Source organism: Lynx canadensis, chromosome F1 (genome assembly GCF_007474595.2).
Source record: "Lynx canadensis isolate LIC74 chromosome F1, mLynCan4.pri.v2, whole genome shotgun sequence".
Classification (NCBI taxonomy): domain Eukaryota; kingdom Metazoa; phylum Chordata; class Mammalia; order Carnivora; family Felidae; genus Lynx; species Lynx canadensis.
In genome coordinates this window covers 2726977-2747473 of record NC_044319.2, presented here as the reverse complement: position 1 = coordinate 2747473, position 20497 = coordinate 2726977, and the positions used below count along the sequence as shown (strand labels likewise).

Here is a 20497-nt window from a genome sequence, read left to right as displayed (position 1 = left end):
ATGTGGGCCCGCACTACTCTCCTTTCTCCACTAGGATACAGTGTAAAACGTGTTTAACGCTGGTCAGGGTCCCCGTCCCCGGTGGTGCTTCACAAGGGGCACATGCTCTCAATCACCCGAGTACTTCTTAAAGCCTGGAGGGGCTGCGTGCTGGGGCGGCGGGGGGGGGGGGGGGGGGGGTAGGAGAGGGTCCTGGTAACACACTGGGGCTGAGGAAGAGCCACCAAGAGGAAAGGGGCAGCAGGGGGCCTCAGAGCAGCAGCCGAGGAGCACTCTGGCCCGGCCAGGAGGAGCTGGCACCAGCAAGGAGTCTCGGAGAGAAGACGGGAACCGGGAGAGAAGAGGCCTCGGGGAACCTGCTCGAACAAACACGCGGAGCTGGGAAGGGCCAGACGCACCGGTACGTGGGGCCGGGCGCACAGACGCCCGCGGGCTCTCCCAGGAGAGCACGGACAGGGAAGGTGGGGTGAGAGCACCCACCAGGGAGTCGGCCACGGCTCCGGGGCCAGGCGGCTGGCTGCCCCCCTCCCCGGGGAGTTCCGCAGGGACGCGCCTTCCCCTGAGCGTGGGAAGGCTACAGCTACGTGTATCTGGAAGGACAACCGCAGTGACGGCCAGAGGAACCCACGAACGCACAGGAGCCTGGACCGCGGAGCTGCCCTGCTACCGCCTGCCCTCCTGCCACCTTCACGGACAGCAGCCGCCAGGCACCGGGCCGGGGGCTCTCCACACTCGGTCTCTTCCAATTCTTTGTCAACGACCCGGTGACACACGCATTACTGCCTATTTCACAGAGGAGAAAACCAAAGCCAGGGAAGTTAACTACCCTGCATGGTGTCCCGAGTGGTGGCCCTGGAGTCCGACCCTGGCCCTCCTCTGCTCTGTGCCCACACCACACGGCCTCCCCAGACAGCCGCCCTGCTGGCTCCAAGGCACCCTCTCAGGGACAGGGCCCTGCTCGGACACAAATGCCTACACCCTCATCAAAGCCAAGGAGGTTTCTGGAAGGTGACCACACCCCTGAGAGAGACAAAGGGGAGGGGCCAGCCGGGCCCATCATCTGCCACCATTTCACACCCCCGGCTCTGATGGGGTCCTGCTCTTTATAGGAACAAACAAGGGTGAGTCCCACAGACCAAATGTCCAGGCGTGGGGAGAGCTCACGTGGCCGGTGCTGGCTCCCAAACTGCCAGCCCCCTGGCCCCAGCCCCGACACACACAGCCACACCTGAGTCACCACCCCGTATGGGGGAGCCCCCAGTGAGAGGAGCAGTTTCCAAAGGAGAGTCAGGGACCCATAACGGTGGATGGAGGCCAGGCCCGAGCCACATCTGTTCAGAAGGACCCCTGAGGGTGTCCCCAGGGAACCCACCGTACCCCACTGCCCCAAGGGCACCCCCAAACAGGCCTACCCCTCGCTCACCTCCAGATAACCAAAGCAGAGCCTCCCATGGACAGAGACTCCGATGATTCCAAAACCTCACCTTGTCTGCTGATACGGTATCTTCCACAGACCCTCCTAAGACCTATTTAATTCAGACTTCATTTCCAGGCTGAAAGTTACTTCCGCCTGATTCATCCAAGTCACAAGTGCGAACGACAGCTTCTCTGGAGCAGAGCTGAGAAGTGACAGGGGGCAGGTCTGCCCTGCGCTGGCTGACTGGCCCACCGCACCGACGGAGGCTCAAACTGGAAAGGCCACGTCCAGCCTTGCGCGCTGCAGACACAGGCCTGGGGTCCCCTGGAGCCCGGTCCTTACGGCCCCCCCAAAGGGCCAGGACTGCGCCGACTGCACAGTGACGCATCAAAAACAATTCCTAAGGAAAAAATGTTACGTAAATTGACCAAAAATGTTTAAATTCCCGCCTTTGGGAGGTAGGAGTAAGTAACCAGGGTCTCTTCCAGTATTTTCCTAACATTATTAGTCCCACACAACCTACCTTCAAAAAAGGAAAACAAAGTCATCTAGGAACAGCACACATTAGAAAGGACTGGCTGTGCCTTCTCCCGGTGCAAACGGCAGCACCCTCGTCCCCAGGGCGGTCCCGATGGGTGCCAGGTGCGTGCACCTGGCCAGCAGGCCCCATCGGGGTGGAGTTACCACCAAAGAGACACAAGCTTCCTGCTCGCCGTGGTGCAAAGCCTGCTTTTCTCAAGTCCACACGCTCATCTGTGAGCAGATTCACAAGTGGATGCGGACTTCAAACACGCAGCCCAGGCCCGCGGCTGCTCTGACAAATATATTTATTTAACATGCAGGGGCTGCCCCCAACCCCCACCCTCCTGCCGCTCCCAAAGTGAGCCGGTCACACCCTACTCTACACCACGGAAGCTTTGCAGTGTCTACTCTCCACGGGCAGTGGGGAAAAAGAACGATCTTTCCAGAACTTTTCTCACCTTCTGGTTTTTAAAAAGTGGGTCTCATGGATCTCAGGCACCAGAATCCCAGCGTGACTCAGAATTCAGGGACCCGGAATGTGCTGCAATCTCCCCCCCACCCAATCTCTCGGAATGCACAAGAACCAGCTACACCGGGAGGCATTTTCATCACGATCGTAAATAAAAGCAAAAGCCGCCAAACATGTTTAATACACCAATTAAGGCCTCATCTGCACCAGGATTCCATCTGCAAGTACTGCAGCCCTCAGCCCACCAGGCTCCAGAGGGGTTTCTGACTTCGCCCAGAAGGGACGTAGCAAGGAGCGGCCGGCTCTCTGCCTACCTGCCAGGTGCCCCAGAGGGCCTCTCCCCCGAGGAAGGGGCAGCCAAAGTGCCGGGTGGGCAGACGGAGGCAGCAGTGGCGGGGCGGCACTCCCCTTCGGGGTGCCCGCTAGGGACCAGCGCCAGAACAAAAAGGCATTTAGTTCTCCATCGCACGTTCAGGAAGGTGTGCTCCCAGCGCTCTGGGCTAGTCCCTGCAGGCCCCAGGTGAGCCTGCCCTGCCCCGGGCGCTTACAGCCAGGTGCCACGCAGGCACTCCCATGAGGGGCACAGAGACCAACTGAGGCTGACACACGAGGGTTGGGAGGAGGCCGCTGACCAGCAGAGACGGTCCTAGGAGCAGGGACACGGGGTCCCAGCTCCGCCACGGCCGCTGACACTTGCCAATTCAGCCCTCTTCGGTAGGAGACCCTTTTCTGGTCCCCACGTGCTAAACTAATTTAGCTAATTACAGGAAGTAAATAGACTATTATCTAAAGAGAGAAGGAACACGAACAGACGCAGCTCAGCACCCCCAGGGACAGAGGCTGAAGAAACACAGGCAGTTTCCCTGGACGTGGGGCCCTCAAGCTCCGAGAATTCTCCTACCGACCCTTCACCCTCTGACCTTCCCCCACGGCTTTTGGGACACTCCCTCACTCACGGTGGAGAACAGCCTCGGGTGTTCCCACACATTTGCCGGGAACTGCCAGGGAGTGGGGACCCTCGAATCCGGCCTCCAAAACTAAAGAACACCACACGGCGATGCCTACCTGGCCAGACAGAACGAGACGCGCCAGCAGGGAAAAAGGTGAATCGAACAGGCGATCCCGACAGCCGTAAAGCAGACGAAGGCACGTTTCCACGCGGGACCTGCACGCGGGGATGTACTGTCGGGAGGGTCTCGTACACACCCCAAGACCCCCCTCGGAGCCAGAACTCGCCATCTGTCACTCGTCTCTCCTCTCGAGGGGACAGCGGGCCGGAGACAGGGTGAGGGCTCACCAAGCCAGTGCCGGACCCCTTCGCGGCTCTAAAGCATGGCGTGAGCGGCACACGCCCCCCCGCTGGCCTCAAACCGCCCTGAGCTGTCCCGAAGCCTCGGGGTGGCTGGTACGTGGACCCCAAAGTAAGCTGCACAGAAAGCGCTTGTCTTGGGGAGTTACGTGTGAAGCGCGTCCAACTGCCTCAGATGTCACCCTGTCATCCCCATGTCCCCCGGGCATGAAGCCCAGCACATCCAAATCTGGGCTCCCCCACCCCCACCCCCGCCGCCGGGCTGCCCATCCGCAGGAATCTGCCCAGCCCACACTTGTCTCCTACATCCTCACCTCTCCCACCTCCCTGTCCGCTTCCCCCAGGGCGACTGCCCCCCCTGCCCTAGGCCCTGCCAGCTCCCACCCCCACAACCCCAGCTTCTCTTGCCTTGTTCCCTCCACTCACTGACCCAATGGGGTCAACCCAATTCTCCTGCCGGCCTCAGCACGGGATGCGGTCGAACTTTCTTCCTACCGCACTCAGCCCAAACGTCACCTCTTCTGGGACACCCTCCCCAGTGTGCCCTTCCCGCCCCCCACCCCTGCCTCCGTCCCCGTCCTTCCCCATCAGTCCTAGTGGCAGTGACTGTCCCCTCCCCTAAGGGGCTGTCAGCCAGAGCAGGGCAAGGACCACCCCAGTCTTCCGATTTCCTGGTCTGCAGCTCTGAGCTCCACAGAGTAGGGAGGTAATAAATATGTTAACGAGAATGACCTCAGCTGTCCCTCCAAGGCTGCCACTTGTGGGACTGGCTCACACGTGCTGAAGCTTTAATCTAGATTCGGAATCACCGGTCCCTGAGAAGCCTGGTCTGGGGCAGGGCCCTCACGCTTCAAGGGGCATCGGAGCGTCCCGGAGGGCTTGTTAAAGCACAGACAGCTGGGCCCGCCCCGTTTCTGATCCTGTAAATCTGGGGTGGGCCTGGAGACCTGCATTACTCACAGGCTCCCAGGTGCTGCTGGTGCCGGACGCCTACCCGGGAGCCCTGCTCCGGAGGGGAAAGGAGGCACAGGTGGCCCTCGCCAAGGCCAGGCGGGAAGGCGGAAAACAGGTCCTTCGTGCAAGTTTCTCCCTGCTGCCCCTCCCCCAAAGTCTGGCCTCGCCCTTGGTGGAAACCTTCCACCTGCCCTTTTCTTTCCTGTTACTGCCTCAAGGAGCTGAAAAGGAGGAGCTTGGAGGCAATGAGCCACAGAGCCCTCACTGACTGTCACTTCCCGCACGCCTCTTCGGGAGGCCCCAGGGCGGGGGCACCAGTGACCTTCTGCCCTGGCCCAGCCAAGAGCGAGCTCTACTTTGGGCACGAACGTTGTCCATTTCTAGCCTGCACGGGCCCCGAAAAGCTCCTTTACGTACTTGAAATGGTTCTTTTTTTCTTTTACTCTAAGAAAAGGGAAACACCAGGTGACTGTCCCCACAGGGACCCTGAGGAACGTGCAAGGCAGGGGAAGACCGAAACTTGGGAGCCCAAGTCCATGAGCGTCTGCGGCCACACCCCAGAGGCCAGTGCTCAGTACGGGACACCTCGGGGGCTCCGGGCCTCCGGCCGGTGAGGGGCCACCCAGGGTCTCCCCAGTTGCTTCCGAAACAGCGGATGTGCTGGAACCGAACCCACGCAGGTGAACCAGGGACGAGGCAGAGCAAAACAGCGGCCAGGCCTGGACAGTCGGCCTTCTCAACAGGGGCCAGGCCATTAGGGCCACCCAGTCCCCACAGCTGCCAGTCACTTCAGGAAGTCCCCAGACCTGCACGCCTACCAGGAAGTGCCCCCCCTTCTCCTCGCTGGCCACCCCGTCCTGGTAGTTATGCAAGAACCCTGCCAAAACCCGGCACGTTGCACCCCCTTCAAAACGGATTCGTGCGGCAGTTCGGCTACAAGATCGTAAACCAAGACGCTAAAACCGTGACACGGGATGCTGTGAGGTCACTGGGAATGCCACACGGAAGGGCTTTTACGGACAAAGAGGAAAGTTTACCAAAACTTCCCACGTGAAAAAAGTGCAGGTATCCAAACAGTCTCAGCCTTCATTTTTTTCTAAAATTTTCTACAAAGAACATGCACGACTTTTACAGTAGAAAATAAATGGTATGAAAATAACATTAAATATCTGCTTAAACTAAAAAACGCAGGCAGGCACGCAAAAGTGTAAAGGAACCGCTCCGCGTCCCTGAGAGGCCGAAGCAGCTGGCGGACGCTGTCCTTACGGCCTGTGAGCCCCCGTCCCGCAGCAGGAGACGACGGCCCTACTGGCCGCCAGGAGCGGGGAACGCGGACACCCCACTCCGGGGCACGAGGCTCAACCGCCCTCTCAGAAGGTGGGGACACAGGTCGGCAGGAGGCCTAGTGCCGGCCCCCGCGGTAAAAGTGGGTACTTCCCCCCACAAAACCGGATCCTAGTTTAGAATAAAGGGCAGCGACCACATTTTCCTGAACCAAAAGTTAGGACACATAGTATGACGAGGGTCCTTCTCGGTGAGGGGCCAACAAAGCACGACCCCTGGTCCCATCTGACCCCGCCTCCTGCTTTTGTAAATAAATATTTACTGGAACACGAGCGTCTCATTCATCTGTGTGCTGTCTACGGCTCGCAGAGTTGAACAGTTGTAAGAAAGATCGAGGGACCACAAAGCCCCTCCTGGAACATCTGTTGACCACTCTTCTGGGACAACAGTAAATCAGAACCACCAGTGTCCCAGGAACTCTGGAAAGGTCCCCACAGTTGTCTCAGAGCCGCCCCACAAGGCTCGTGTTGGGGCGGATCCCCCCTGACCACGACCACGAGGGATGGGCTCACTCACCAGACACAGAGAGCCCACCTGCAGAGCACCCCCACCCCCGGGGGCTGGAGCCGGAAGAAGGCGCCCCCAACAGGGCGGCCTGAGCGCTGCCACAAAGGGTCAGGCCCGGGGGCGGGGGGTGCAGGAGGCTGTCAGGGTGACTGCCTCCGCGTCTCCTCTCCCTCCTCCTGACCTTTCAGGTGCCCCTGCACCCCCTCGCCTCACCCTAACAAGGGCCACTGTCAGTCCCTAGCTTGAGCCCGAGTGGACAGACACGCACCCATCTAATCGTCCTTCATTCCTGCACTCCCACGCGTCCCTAACAAGGGCCCCGGCCAGGCCGGCCCTGGGCCTGCTTGAGAGGTGGTGGGGCTCAGGGGGCGTGCGGGACGGACACAGGCAGACGGGGATGTATACCGCTGCGTCCATCTGGAGCCCACGGAGCCCCTGACTGCAGGCGTGGTGGCCTCCCGGCAAGCCGCTCCCTGCCCCGTTCACCGTGGACCCCACGTGGGTCTGGCCCCACAGCCCCTGGACGGCGCAGCACAGTTGTGCGTCATGAGGGAGTCAGTTTCGGGGCCCCGAGTTATCGCCTGGATTAAAGACTTCATGTCCCTCAAAAGCTTCCAGACCCTGGGGCTTTTCCTTGGAACTGGTAGAAAGTACACACGCTGCACTCACGCACACAAGAGCTTGTTCAGCGGCAGACTGACGCTCCCCTCCAGTGAATCTCACCAGGTCCCCAAATGTTTTCATTTTGGGAGAAGCAGAAAACCAGCACAACGTGGTAACTACAGCTGCTGCCATTTACAGAGTCGATTATACGCCAGGCCGTGCGCTAAGTGTTCTACGATAGTCCCTCAATCGTTTTTATAAGCTAAGTACTATTATCGTGTCCAGTTCTGAGATGACATTCCCATTTAACAGGGAAGAGGAAGAGGAAGAAACAAGCAGAAGACTGTTTTCACATCTTAGACTGTGAGCCATTCCCGGCCCATTGGGAGATTAAGATGGCCTCTGGCTTCCCTGTTTTGCCCCAAGGCAGGCGGGGGGGGGGGGGGGGGGGGGGGGGGGCTGTTAAAAGCAGCAGCAGAAGCTCCCCCCTCCAATCAATGGTGACAGCCCAGACAGAAACACTGTCAAGGAACCAACACACGCCCAGGGCTCCAAAGCACTGGGGGGGGGAGGGGGGGGAACGGAGAGAGACGGGGGTGGGGGGGCGGACAGGGCCTCCCCTCCTGGAGAGCAAATGTGACCGACTGCACACAGGGCTTTTATTCACCTGCCTGTCAAGTATGGGGAACGGACAGCAATTTCGTTCTCTGACCAAAAGCTCACCGAAGTTTTCTTCTCAGAACATGAGAACAGGGGCGCCCACATGGCTCAGTCGGTTAAGCATCTGAATTCGGCTCAGGTCATGATGTCACAGTTCATGGGTTCGTGGGTTTGAGCCCCACATCAGGCTCTGTGCTGACAGCATGGAGCCTGCTTCGGATCCTCTGTCCCCCTCTCTCTCTGCCCCCTACTTGTGAGCACATGGCTGGTCTCTCTCTCTCTCAAAAAAAATAAAAAAATAACAAACCATGAGAACAATGCTCATGGCAAATATGGTGCTGGGGGACCAGTCGAGGCGCTCTGGAGCAGGGCGCCCTGGGTTCGAATCCTGACTCTACGGCTGACCCAAGCCATTCCGGGGTAGTTGTGGGCCTCAGCTTCCCCATCTGCTCTTGAGAGGAGTGGGTTAGGTAATCCGCACCACGGCACTCAGGGCCTCAAGTGACTGACGCACAGTAGGTACTCATCCCTGTGACCCCAGAGGCCCTCCAGAACGAAGTTCAGCCTCAGTGAGACCAGAGGGGCCTGAATGACAGCAGTGTGCACAATCCCGTTTATCCACATCCAGGCTCTCAGGCCGGGTGCAGGGTCACATCTGACTCAGGAAGGACGGTGTCACCCTCTCCCGGGGCCAGTGGGACTCATCTATGCTGCACTGTGAGGCCGTCCAGCGAGCCGGCAGCCCCCCTGGGCGCTAGCAATAAATACCCACTGGCAATCCTTGGCACGGTCAAGGCCACTCCTAGAGGAGAAAATGGCAAGGGAAGCTTTTGCTGGTATCTTATGGGAGGAACGGTGGGGGGCCCTCTGATCCCCGTGAGCTCACTCTACCTCCAGAATAACCTCCCCAAATCCCCTTCACCACGCTAACGCCTTGCTCAAACGGCTCCGAGCCGTCTGAAGGATAAACAGGATAGGCCCCACCGCCTGAGCCTGAGGCTGGAGGCGCCACGGTCAGGACCCGGGCCCCCTGCCCAGCATCCACTTGCACCTGTGCCCTGGGAGCTCCAACCCCCTGGCAAGCAAGCCCGCCGGGTGCACCTGCACATCTAAGCCACGCCCCCACCAGCCAGGCAGACGGAAGGGCACTGTCTTTGTGAGGCCGGCGTCCGGGCCCGGGAGTCAGCCCTGTCTGACCAGCCAGGCCCCTCCAGGCCTGTTCCTGAACCTCCCCTAAAACCTGCTTCTCGCCTGGAAGTTACGGCATAAATCCTTACGGTGTCCACTCTGCGCAGGAGGACATACCCTGCACGTGTGAGCGCCACACTTACTCAAGGACGCGTTCCCGATCCGGCCCTAACCTGACTCTTTGCGCCTGAGGGCTGCCCTCATCTCCGGGGCTGGCCGGATCCTGCCCTGCTGGGTAAGTCGCGGCTCCCACACACACACACCTTTTCTCTAAGCCCCTCGCCGGAGTGGCGCCTCTCAGACATCCACCCACCCCGACACCCAGGCTGATCCCAAAGATGCGGAGGACAAGCCCCGTCACATGGGAAGGTGGACGGGACCCTAGGTGGGGAGGCCCGGAGCCGTGGTGGAGGAGCTCCCTGTAAAGGGAGTTCAGCAATTTAAAGGGCTGTGGTCACACGTGGCAGGCTGAAGAATGCCTCGCAGACGTGTCCACGCTCTGGTCCCCGGAACCTGGGGCTAGGTTACCTTACCTGCAGATGGGACTCAGCTCAAGATCCGCAGGATGGTGGATTATCGAGATGGACCCAGTTCCTCGCGGGGTCCTTATGGGAGAGACGCGGGTCGAACGAGAGAAACAGAGGCGGGGCTTCGGCGGTGCACGTGTGAGGCAGGGGCCACAGCCAAGGGCCACAGGCCACCCCCACAGGCTGGGAAACGGGAAATCAAGGGCCACTTGCGCCCTGACGCCCGTTTTGGACCTCTGACTCCAGAACCGTAGCGAGATCTGCAGGGATTTAAGCTGGTGGGTTTGTGATGATTGGTCATAGCAGCCGCAGGACACTCATACAGCGGCTATTTTTAAAAAGGCAAACGGTTGGGCGGGAAGAGGGGCCGGCTAGGTTCTAGAATACCGTCCAGATCATTCTTCTGAAATAATTACTTTGGTCACCCCACAAACAGCACCGAGTGCCAACCAAGTGTCAGGTGCTGGATTGTCCCACAGCCGCTCAAAATACATTCTCCTTCCCGACGACCACATCCTGCCGGCTTTCAGCGTAAACGTGCCCCAGTCTTCGGCAAGCCCTTTCCAAGGCTGGGCTCAACATCACACCATTATCGAGCATCGGCTACGTGCCAGGCACTGTGCACAGCCTGGGGTGCCACTAAGTCCAAGTCTCGTTTATTTGTTTTTAGAGACAAAGCCTGAGTGGCGAGGGGGCAGAGAGAGAGGGAGACAGAGAATCGCAAGCAGGCTCCATGCTGCCAGCGCAGAACCCGACGCCCACAACACGAGATCGTGACCGGAGCCAAAAGTTGGTCGCTTAACTGACTGAGCCACCTGGGTGCCCCTCAAAATGCTTTTCATCACTTTTTGTCTTCCTAATCTGTCACAACACCTCCACTCCACATTTCCTGTTTCAATGAAATACGCTCCTTGCCCTACAACAACCCTGCGAGAGGCCGTCCCAGTTTGCTGGGGAGAGAAAGCTCGACAAGCAGGAGAAATCTCCCCAAAGCCCCAAAGACGTCAGGTGCTGGCCCTCCCGCACTGGCCTGACTCCAGGCTCCCGTCCTTTCCTTGCTGCCCGGGGGCCTAAGACAGAAGCAGGTAAGAAACCTGTCCCCGCATCAATACGTCAACGTTTTAAATCCAGTCACTCTCCCGGAGACACAGCAAGGTTTGTGCCCTGAAAAGCATGTCCACCTGGTTGGGGAAATCGTGAGTCACAGAAATCCCGGAGCTGGCAGGGCTCTCAAAGGCCATCTGGCCAGACTGCCCCTTCCGGAAAGCTCCCGGGTTACCTGGACTAAGCGTCCGCTTACCAGCACCACCCCAGCGAGCCTGGCCACCCGGGCGGGCGTGCTCTGGTCTCAGACATAAATGGCAGAAAGAGGCCCCACACTGAAGTCCACCTCTGGGTGTGTATGAGCCAGAAGGAGACACTGGGTACGTGGCCCTCAGATGCCACACTGCCACCCAGCACACGCCTCCACATGCTACACGCAGCCCAGAAAGGGACACCAGCACAAGATGTGCATGCAAAATTTCAGTGTTTTTTTTTAATTTTTTAACATTTATTTATTTTTGGGAGAAAGAGCGAGAGAGCAAGAAAGCGAGCGAGAGAGAGAGAGAGAGAGAGCGAGAGAGAGCGTGCCCATGCACAAGCTGGGGAGGGGCAGAGAGGAAGAGGCAGACCCAGAATCCGAAGCAGGCTCCAAGCTCTGAATGGTCAGCACAGAGCCTGACGCGGGGCTCGAACCCACGAACCATGAGATCGTGACCTGAGCCGAAGTCGGACACTTAACCGACTGAGCCACCCAGGTGCCCCAAAATCCCCAGTGCTTTTTAAAACCGGGGACTTCACCCAGACATGGAACAACTCGAGACGGACAACTATACTCAGGGGGAGAAATGGGAAGATGATCGCAGGGAGAGAGGCAACAAGGCCCCTAGGCAGGGGACTGAGTCACCTCACTGATGTCCCCTCTCCTCTGGCTGCAGAAGTAAGGCCGCAGGCCCTGGCCTGGTCTCCCAGTCCCTCCACTGCAGACCCCAAGGCACCTTCCCAGCCTCACCTCTCACTGTCGCTCCCGACACCCCAGAGTGTCTGCCAGGATGACCCAACGCACACACGTGTGCGCATACACACGCACACACACACACAGAGTTTCCTACTTCCGTGTGCTGCTCTCTCCTCCTCCCCCTGGAATACCACCTGCTCTGCCCAAATCCTCCCCGTCCTGACAGAATGGCAAACCCTGCAGGGGGTCGTCCCCCACCCTCATCTCTTGATGGCCTCGGGTGGCCTCCAGAAGGCCTGTGTGACTCTGTGTCCCTGTCCCATCTCCCTCCCCACATCAGAGGGGAGCCCTCTCACCCAGTTCTCTACTCCCCACCGGGTCTGGCGCCTCCTCCGCCCCCAGAGGCGAGCACTGGTCTGCACCGGGTTCCCCCTCACTTGCGGAGCCCCCTCATCAAGCACACGGGGAAACACCCACGTCCACCACCGCCCTGGAACCCCCGTGCACAGCCACCCAGCTGGCAGCAGCGGCATCCCAGTCTAGCAGGGTGGGGGCAGGGGAGGGGCAGAGGGGAGGGTGACTGCTGCTGGTGCGCACTCGAGCCCCGGGAGGGGTGGCGACAGCGCAGGATGGGGGCCCGACTGACTGCTCCCATCTTGCCTCAGCCCTTGCTCAGGAGAAATCGAGAGGGAAGCAGGAAGACGGTGGGCCCGGCCCACCATCGCTGGGCTCCACGCGGTGCCGGCAGGACGCTTCCCAAATGTGGGCCGTGAACACGCTCGCGAGCCAGAGCCACGGGCTTCACCTGCCAAATGGTAACCGCCCGCAGGGCGCAGGGCGCCGGGCTGGGACCTCTGGGACCTCCGCCCTCCAGCCCGCCCGGCGCCGGGCCAGACAGGAAGTAACTCCGACCCCGGGTCAGCTCAGCGCAGGTCCGCTCTGAAAACCGGGGGCGACAGGGTCTGGGAAGAGTAACCGCAGGACAGACGACTCCGGTGCCCACCCTTCTAGGCCCTGGAGGGGCGGAGCAAGCGCCAGGGCGGGGTCCCGCCGTCCCCGAGGGGCAGAAGGGGCATCCCCTTCCTCCCAACACACACCTCTTCCACCCAGGGTGTGGTCATGAGTACTGAGCCCGGGAAGGACACACCTCCCTGCCTCTCCTCCACACCCACTCGCACTCCTGCACGCGCACTCACACCACACTCACATACAGTCACCAACACACACCCTCGTGCTCGCACTCACACAGACATGCGCCAGTTACCAACACACGCGTACATGCACACACTCATGCGCTCGCACTCACACATGCACACTCGTGCACGTGCCCTCACACAAGTCACCAACACACGTGCACACTCAAGTGCTGACTCGCACACCATGCACACTCGTGTACGTGCTCTCACACCACAGTCACCAACACACACATGCACACACTCGTGCTCTCGCACTCATGCACACTCGTGCACACGCACACCACACTTGGTCACCAACACTCACACATGCACACTCCCATACTCACACACATGCACACTTGTGCACACGCACTCACCCAGTCACCAACACACTCACATGCACACACATGCTCTCACACTCAACACACGTGTACACTCGTGCTCTCACGCTCACACACACATGCACATTCATGCATGCGCACACCACACGCAGAGTCACCAACACACACATGAACACACTCGTGGTTGCACTCACAAACATGCATACTCGTGTACACACTCTCACCAGTCACCAACACACTTGCACGTGCACACACATGCTCACATTCATGTGCACACTTGTGAATGCACACTCACACCACACAGCCACAAGACACCTGCACATGGACACACGTGCGCTCACACCCACACGTGTGTACTCACACTCCAAGTGACACTCTTACTCTCACACCACACAGTCACCAACACACTTGCACGTGCACACATGCTCACACGTGCACACTCGTGCGTGCACACTCACACCACACACACAGTCACCAACACACTCGCACATGCACACACTCGTGCACTCACATCCACACACACTCACACGCATGCACTCACGCTTGAAGTGACTCACACGCACACCACACACACTCGCGAGCCCAGCAGAACAAGCACCTCCTCGGCGGGCAGGAGCGGGGCCCTGACGCCGGAGGCACAACCCGCCTGCCTTGCTCCTCAGGCGACCCTGGGGACCCCCGGCCCCTCCCCCCAGGCGCAGGGCCTCCCTCGCTCCGCAGCTGCCTCCCTGCTTCCCGGACACTGCCTGTGAGCCCCGGCCCACATCTCCCACCCCCCAGACCCCCTCTCCCTGCCCAGCTCCCCCTCCTTCCTCCACGAGCGCTCTCCCCGCCTACCAGCGCAGTCGCCTTCACTCTCTCCTTCCACTGAAACCGTCCCGCTCGAGTCCACAAACCCGCTCCCCCAGCCTTCTTGGGCCAAGTATAAAGATCGCCCTGCTGACTGCCTCCCGTTCCCCCCCCCCAGCCTCCTCTCGCTCAGCGGACCCCGGTTCCCCCCAACACTCTCCACAGCCATCACGGCCACCGGATGCCTCAGGCCACCTGGCTCAGCTAACACCACTCCCCTCTGTTTCCTACCGGGCCCTCGCTGTCCCCTGAAACCCTTCCTTGGTCCCCACAATGCGCTCCCACATCTCGCTCCAGCTCTGCAGCCTACACCGGTCCCTCCTCCACCTCCCACCCAGCTCAGGGGGTCCCCAGGCTTGGTCCTACCCTCCCCCCACCATGCCCCCCGCCAACCCTCACCATTCCCCGGGCTGGCCCAGGTCTGCGCATCCCTGCGCTCGGCCCGGGCCATCTCAACCACTGAGCCGGTTCTAGAACTGACCCGGCTACACACACACACCACATCATCCCCCCAAGTCCCACAGGCACCGACGAAGGGGCACAGGGAAACGTGGGCGCCGACGCATCTGTCCTACACCCTGACCACAGTGACAGTTATGTGACTCTATGCGGTTGTCAAACTGCACGACAGCCCGTGAGGAAGGTGAGCCTACTGCACACAAACTATATCTTCGAGCAAAGAGCAGTTGAGTCCACAGGCACCTCAACCGCTTTGTGTCCGGAACCGTCATCACCGCCTTCCCTAAACCAGCTGCCCCTCCTCCCGCGGACTCTGTTTTCAGCGGTGACACCACCATCCGCCCCAAACAGCTCCTCCCGAAACTTCAGCCGCCAGCGGCCAACCAGTCGCTTCATCTAGAACCTCCACCTGCACAGATTTATATTCTCTTCAACCTATGCATTGCACCTCTCCTCCCCCACCCTGCCGCCCTCGCTTCTCACAAGCCGCCTCACCGGGCTTCCGGCCTGGCTTCCACCCGGCACCCTCCCCCTGGCAATGCCCACTGGCCGCCAGACCTTTGTCCCTGCCTCGGCCTCCAAACTTTTCTCTCCTGGGGAAAACACACGCGTCCTTCAGGCCAAGCACCTAGGCGTCCGGGCACAGAAGGCACTTTCCCAGTCCTCTCCAGCAGAACCAGCTTGCACGCCACCCTGGGCTCCCGCAGCAGAGGGCTGGTACCCCGCTGGGCCCTGCACCATGTGCCCCAGACTGTGCACACACCAAGGCAGCAAGCGATCTCTCTCTCTCTCTCTCTCTCTCTCTCTCTGTCTCTGTCTCTCTCCGGGCCCCCTAGGCTGCAGCTGGACTCATGACCGGGAGTGCCTGGCAACCCTTTCTGGCCTGAGCTGAATGTCAGCTGAAAATTGCCAGGAGTGCAACGCCAAGCCCTCCTGGCCCCAACCCCACTGCTGAGATAAAACATGTGGAAGCACCACTCTGCCTCACCCAAGCTCACCCAACTCACCCAAATTCACCCAAGCTCACCCAACTCACCCAATTCACCCAAATTCACCAAAACTCACCCAACTCACTCAACTCACCCAACTCACCCAAATTCACCCAAGCTCACCCAACTCACCCAATTCACCCAAATTCACCAAAACTCACCCAACTCACTCAACTCACCCAAATTCACCCAAATTCACCCAAACTCACCCAACTCACCCAATTCACCCAAATTCACCAAAACTCACCCAACTCACTCAACTCACCCAACTCACCCAAATTCACCCAAGCTCACCCAACTCACCCAAATTCACCAAAACTCACCCAACTCACTCAACTCAACCAAACTCACCCAACTCACCCAACTCACCCAACTCACTCAACTCACCCAAATTCACCCAACTCACCCAAATTCACCTAAGCTCACCCAAACTCACCAAACTCACCCAAGCTCACCCAAACTCACCAAACTCACCCAAACTCACCAAGCTCACCCAAGCTGACCAAGCTCACCCAAGCTCACCCAACTCACCCAAACTCACCCAACTCACCCAAGCTCACCCAAATCGTGAGGGTGGAGGACAGAGGCTGCTTCAACAGGAAACATGAGAGCTCATCCCAACTGTTCCCACCAGCCTGCACTCACCCACCCCACGGCCCCTGCTCAGGGAGCCACAGGTGCTACTCAAACAGGAGTCTTGGACGGGTAACGTGCTCCATGCAGTAAGAGGAGTGAGCGCCTAGAAACTTCTACAGCAACAGCATCGTGTGACATGTTTACTCTGCTTTGCGCGCACCGCTCAAACAAACTGAGGGAAAATAAAACCTGGTCCTTTGCCACAGAGAGTCGGGGAAGCACTGACCCCTGACCCCTCAAACTCCTGCCTCTTCCTGCGGATGCCCTGCTCATCCTCAGAGCCCTCCCCCAACACTCCTTGTCCAAAAAGTCTTCACAGTTTCCCCCCCAGAGCCCCTAATCTAAACCACACGGAGGGCCGTGAGATGGGATCTGTACCCCCCTTACTACAAGTTCCCTGTGGTCAGAGACCCAAGTGCTGTTCACTTTGATATTCCCAACACCAGGCGCAAGGCAGTCAACCAATCAATGAGGAGGAAATTCCAGATTGCAGGGTGGGCTTTTCTTCAGGGACAGGATACGGAGGGGCACCGACCCGCAGGGACACAGGATTTTCCAGGTGTGGACCAAATGTAGCCCCTCTCCCCCAGCCCAGGTGGGAATAGGAGGACATTTAAAACACACACACACATACACATACATGCAAGTCTAGGGCTCTCAGGACAAGAACACAATCGCTGTTCCGTTACACCCTGAAATGTCAATCTGAGCGAAAATCACTCGGCTCTCCCGTGAATCTTCTCCACATGCACACACTAAAAACAAATCACGCCCAAGTATGAAAAATAAAAAGACATTTCCAGGGTCATTTCTGACTTTATTCTATGGGCCCCTGACCTCAAAGCAAAAGGTCAAGGGTTCAGGAGTCTGTAACCCCACAACGAGCAATATCGCTTACGACAGACCAGCGGGTACCCACTCGGGTTTGCAAAGTGCAGGGAGAAGCCCCCAGATGCATCAGGGTCCTGGCCCCGCCTCAGGATCGGCAGATGTCGTCCCTCTTGTAGATACAACTCTCGACAAAAGGGGCCCCTGTGCTCCCCACTGCGCTCTCTCTTTTCCACGGGCCCCAAGTTCCTGGCTGTTATTCGACAGGAATGCACGAACTATTTCCAGATGCCACTGTCAGAGCAAGACAACTCTCTAAATATTCCTGTCTAATTTTGCACACGGCTCTTGTTTCAACCGGCAAAGATAATGACTCACTGTCCGTGGCTCTTGGCGGAAAATTATCCTGCCAAGTTTGGACTTCTCTAAACTTCTGGTTGAGAAAGGAGAAGTGACCTCTCTGCCCAGATCCTTTTCTACAGGCAACAAAAGGCACCCAGCCGCCGCCTAACTGACCAAACAACGTTATGGGAAAATCCTGACACATCCCCCCAGGATCGATGAACAAGAAAGGGAAATTTGTGGGAGGTGGAGACTTGAGATGTTTTTCCTCACCCTATGCAATAATCACTGCTTTTCAGCTTTTCTGCATCCCCATCGGTTTGGCACTTAGAACTTTGGGACGGAAATTCCAGGTTATCCTGAAGGCAAAATCTACATGCAGAAGTAAAAGCATCTTTCTCCGACATGACCGTCTTTGACTCGGACGCTTCGATCGACCATAAAAGAACTTTACGAAGGACACATGTGCCCACGCTGCACTCTCTCTCGTGGAGGAACACACGTTAACATCCCCACGCACGTGCTTGAAATGTGGCTGCTTACTCTCTGCGCACACGGGCCGGCCCCCTCCTACATCACAACACGCAAGATAACTAAAGTGTCACCTTGGAAACGCCACTTGTGGATACATGAGTTGGCCTTTCTGCCAGGGTTCAGAAGCTGAAACTTGTTTTGCTCACCATTTACAAACCGCCCCACGGTCATTTCCTATGCTTATCCCCCACCGTCTCGCAAAGCCCCCAAAGATAGAAACCGCCAGCCTCCACTTTTGCACTCTGAACCCAGCCAGCCACTCACTGCCTTGCACCCAGCAGGCACAAGTCAATGCCCGGGCGTTCCTCCCTCCTCCCTCCTACTCCTCCAGGGGCAGGTGTGGAATCCCCTTTAAAGCCCAATTGACAGGGCTTCCATCAGTGGCTTAGGGCACGGGGACCACACGACCCTTTGCCTAAACCCCTCAACTACTCACAGGCAGGGAACAGCAGCTTCATGAGAACACTGGCGACATGAGAACACTCTTGTGACAGTCTCACGTCAATTGTTCTCAACCGAGGGCGATTCTGCCCCCGGAGAGACAATGTGGCAACGGCTGGAGAGATTTCTGATCGTCACCACTGGCGGGGGCGGGGGTGCTACCAGCATCTGTATAGTGGATAGAGGCTGGGATGCTGTTGTACATCCTACAACGCACAGGTCAACCCTCCCACAACAAGGAACTCTCCGGTCTGAACGTCAACGGTCTGAAGAGTAAAACTCCCTGTTTTCCCGCATCACACAGGGAAGTCCTCAGACCACCTGCTTCGCTTTGCCCTCGACTTCCCCAAGGTCAGGCCCAAAATCGTAATAACCCTGCTTTGCCTGCATTATTTTGCAAGGCTGAACAAAATACAGAGCCGTCGCCAGAGTCCTAAAGATGCTGGTCCTGTGAACCAACAGCACCCGCCCTGTCTCTTCTCGGAAGGGCCCTCCTGCGGGGTGACCTGTCCAGCCACAACATGACAACTGGCGGGCTGGCATCATGCACGCTCGGATCTCTGGCAACCAGTGGGGCTTGGCAGGCCCAGCTCTTCGGTCCTCTGTCACGCACACCCAAGGGCCAAGTGAGCGCCACAAGTTTTCCAATGGGTAGCGTCCAGCTCAGGCTGAGAGCCAGCCCAGCCCAAAGTCTGTCGCCCTTCAGGAGGCTGGCATCTCTCAACCACGTGGAGAGCACCTGCACCCAGACTTGCCCTTGCTGCATCCCCCATCCCCAGGGCACGCGGGAGGGTGGGGGGAGGGGGAGGCAATGGGCAGGGTGCGGCAGGGGGCTTGCTGGGGCGGGGGAAAGGCACCAGGGCGGGCAATGCAGCCCAAACCACTCCCAGGAACCCCAGTGCTTGGAGAAGTAGGGGGACGGGCCCCAGAGAAGCGAACGGAGGAAGGGACCAAGAAGGGCCTCTTTTCCCAAGTACACCGCCAGCCGCCACCTGTGAGACCCAACAGCTGGGCCGGGCCCAGGGGGTCAAAGTTCGGACACAAGCCTCCAGCCGGGGACGCGCAGAGGCCCTGAGACACAGCGCACGGGGGGTGGGGGTGAAGAGAACGAGCCTGAGACGGCCAGGCGTCCGGGCGGCCACCGGGACTGCTCTGCGCGCCTCAGGGACCCCGCGGCCCGCCAGGGCAGGAGGCGCCGCGAGCGGGGCCCGGGGTAGGCGGAACTCGCGGCGGGGAGGCCGCGGGCCTGCAGCCGAAGGGGCCCGCGCGGAGGGCGAGCAGGACGCGCCGCAGGCTTACCCGGCGGCAGGAAGCGGGGCCCCGCGGTCACCTTCGCGCCGCCTCCACGCGCTCGGCCGCCGCAGCGCCGGCGCCGCACGCGCCCCGGATCTGTTTACCCACTCGCCCGCGACCGTGCTCCGGGCCTCCGCGACCCCGCCCCGCGGGCGCCCTCATTGGCCGCGCCGCCGTCTCCGGCTTCACACCGTGACCAATCGGGACCGAGGGCGGAGCGAGGGAGGCCAATGGGAGGCCGCCCGCCGCTCAGGCCCCGCCCGACCCCCATGCGTGCTGCCCTTTGCCCTAGTTAGGCGGCCCCAGCCGCGGGGCAAGGTGGGGGGGCGTGTCCCCGGGACGCGCCCTCCGCAGGCACCCCCGTTCCGGGACGGAGCTCGCGGGGCGCCCCCCCCCGCCAGGCTGATCCCCTTCCCGAGGGCCCCCGAGAGCGGGACTGCGGAGCTGTCCTCGGCCGTCACCCAAGCCTAAGGTGGTCCAGTGTGAGACTGTTTGGGAATAAACGTTGAAGTCTTTGGAAAAATATCAAAACCCATCCGTCCACACGGAGTGGGGGGCGGGGTGGCATAATAAATCCAGGGGTGAACGTAGCTCCCCAGTTCCGTATGGCCCGTGGCCCCAAGAAGGAGCCCCTTCTTCCCGGGGAGGGGGCTTCGTCCCCAGGAGAGCGGATCCTGCGGGGCGCGGCCCAGATTCTGACCCCGTCCCCCCTCACTTCTGCACCTGAAACACAAAGTTTACTTCGAGGAGACTTAGGGGGTTATGGGGAGGGGCATAGCTGCCCCAAGCAGGACAGGGCTAAGAACTGGGAACTTGGACTTTAGCAGGAGAGAAAGGTCAACCCCAAGGGTCAAGTCTTCAACAGGTGCCCCCTGCTGCCTCCCACCCTGCTCCCTCACACTGCCCCCCTTCCTGGACCCCTGCCCGCCTGGGACCCCCGCCCGGTCCTTAGGGTCAGGGGATCCCCCCCCCCCCGTTCATCCCTTTGTGTAGTTTGTAAACTCCACCCCCTTAGATGAGTCGGATGAGGCTTGCTTCATGCCAGCTCAGTTCTCTGCCTGCAAAGCCAGGGGTCGCGTTTCTCTAAAGGACCTGAAGATCAACATAACCC

At 59.4% G+C, this 20497-nt stretch overlaps 1 protein-coding gene across 1 annotated transcript in view; it reads right to left on the bottom strand.

Moving 5' to 3' along the window:
- The window catches only part of COQ8A (coenzyme Q8A), a 40569-nt gene extending 21098 nt beyond the window's left edge, over positions 1-19471 (bottom strand). Inside the window, exon 1 of the mRNA XM_030301811.1 lies at positions 19393-19471. The gene's annotated coding sequence lies outside the window, so the exon portion shown is untranslated. The remainder of the gene's footprint in view (positions 1-19392) is intronic.
- Positions 19472-20497: the final 1026 nt, after the last annotated feature.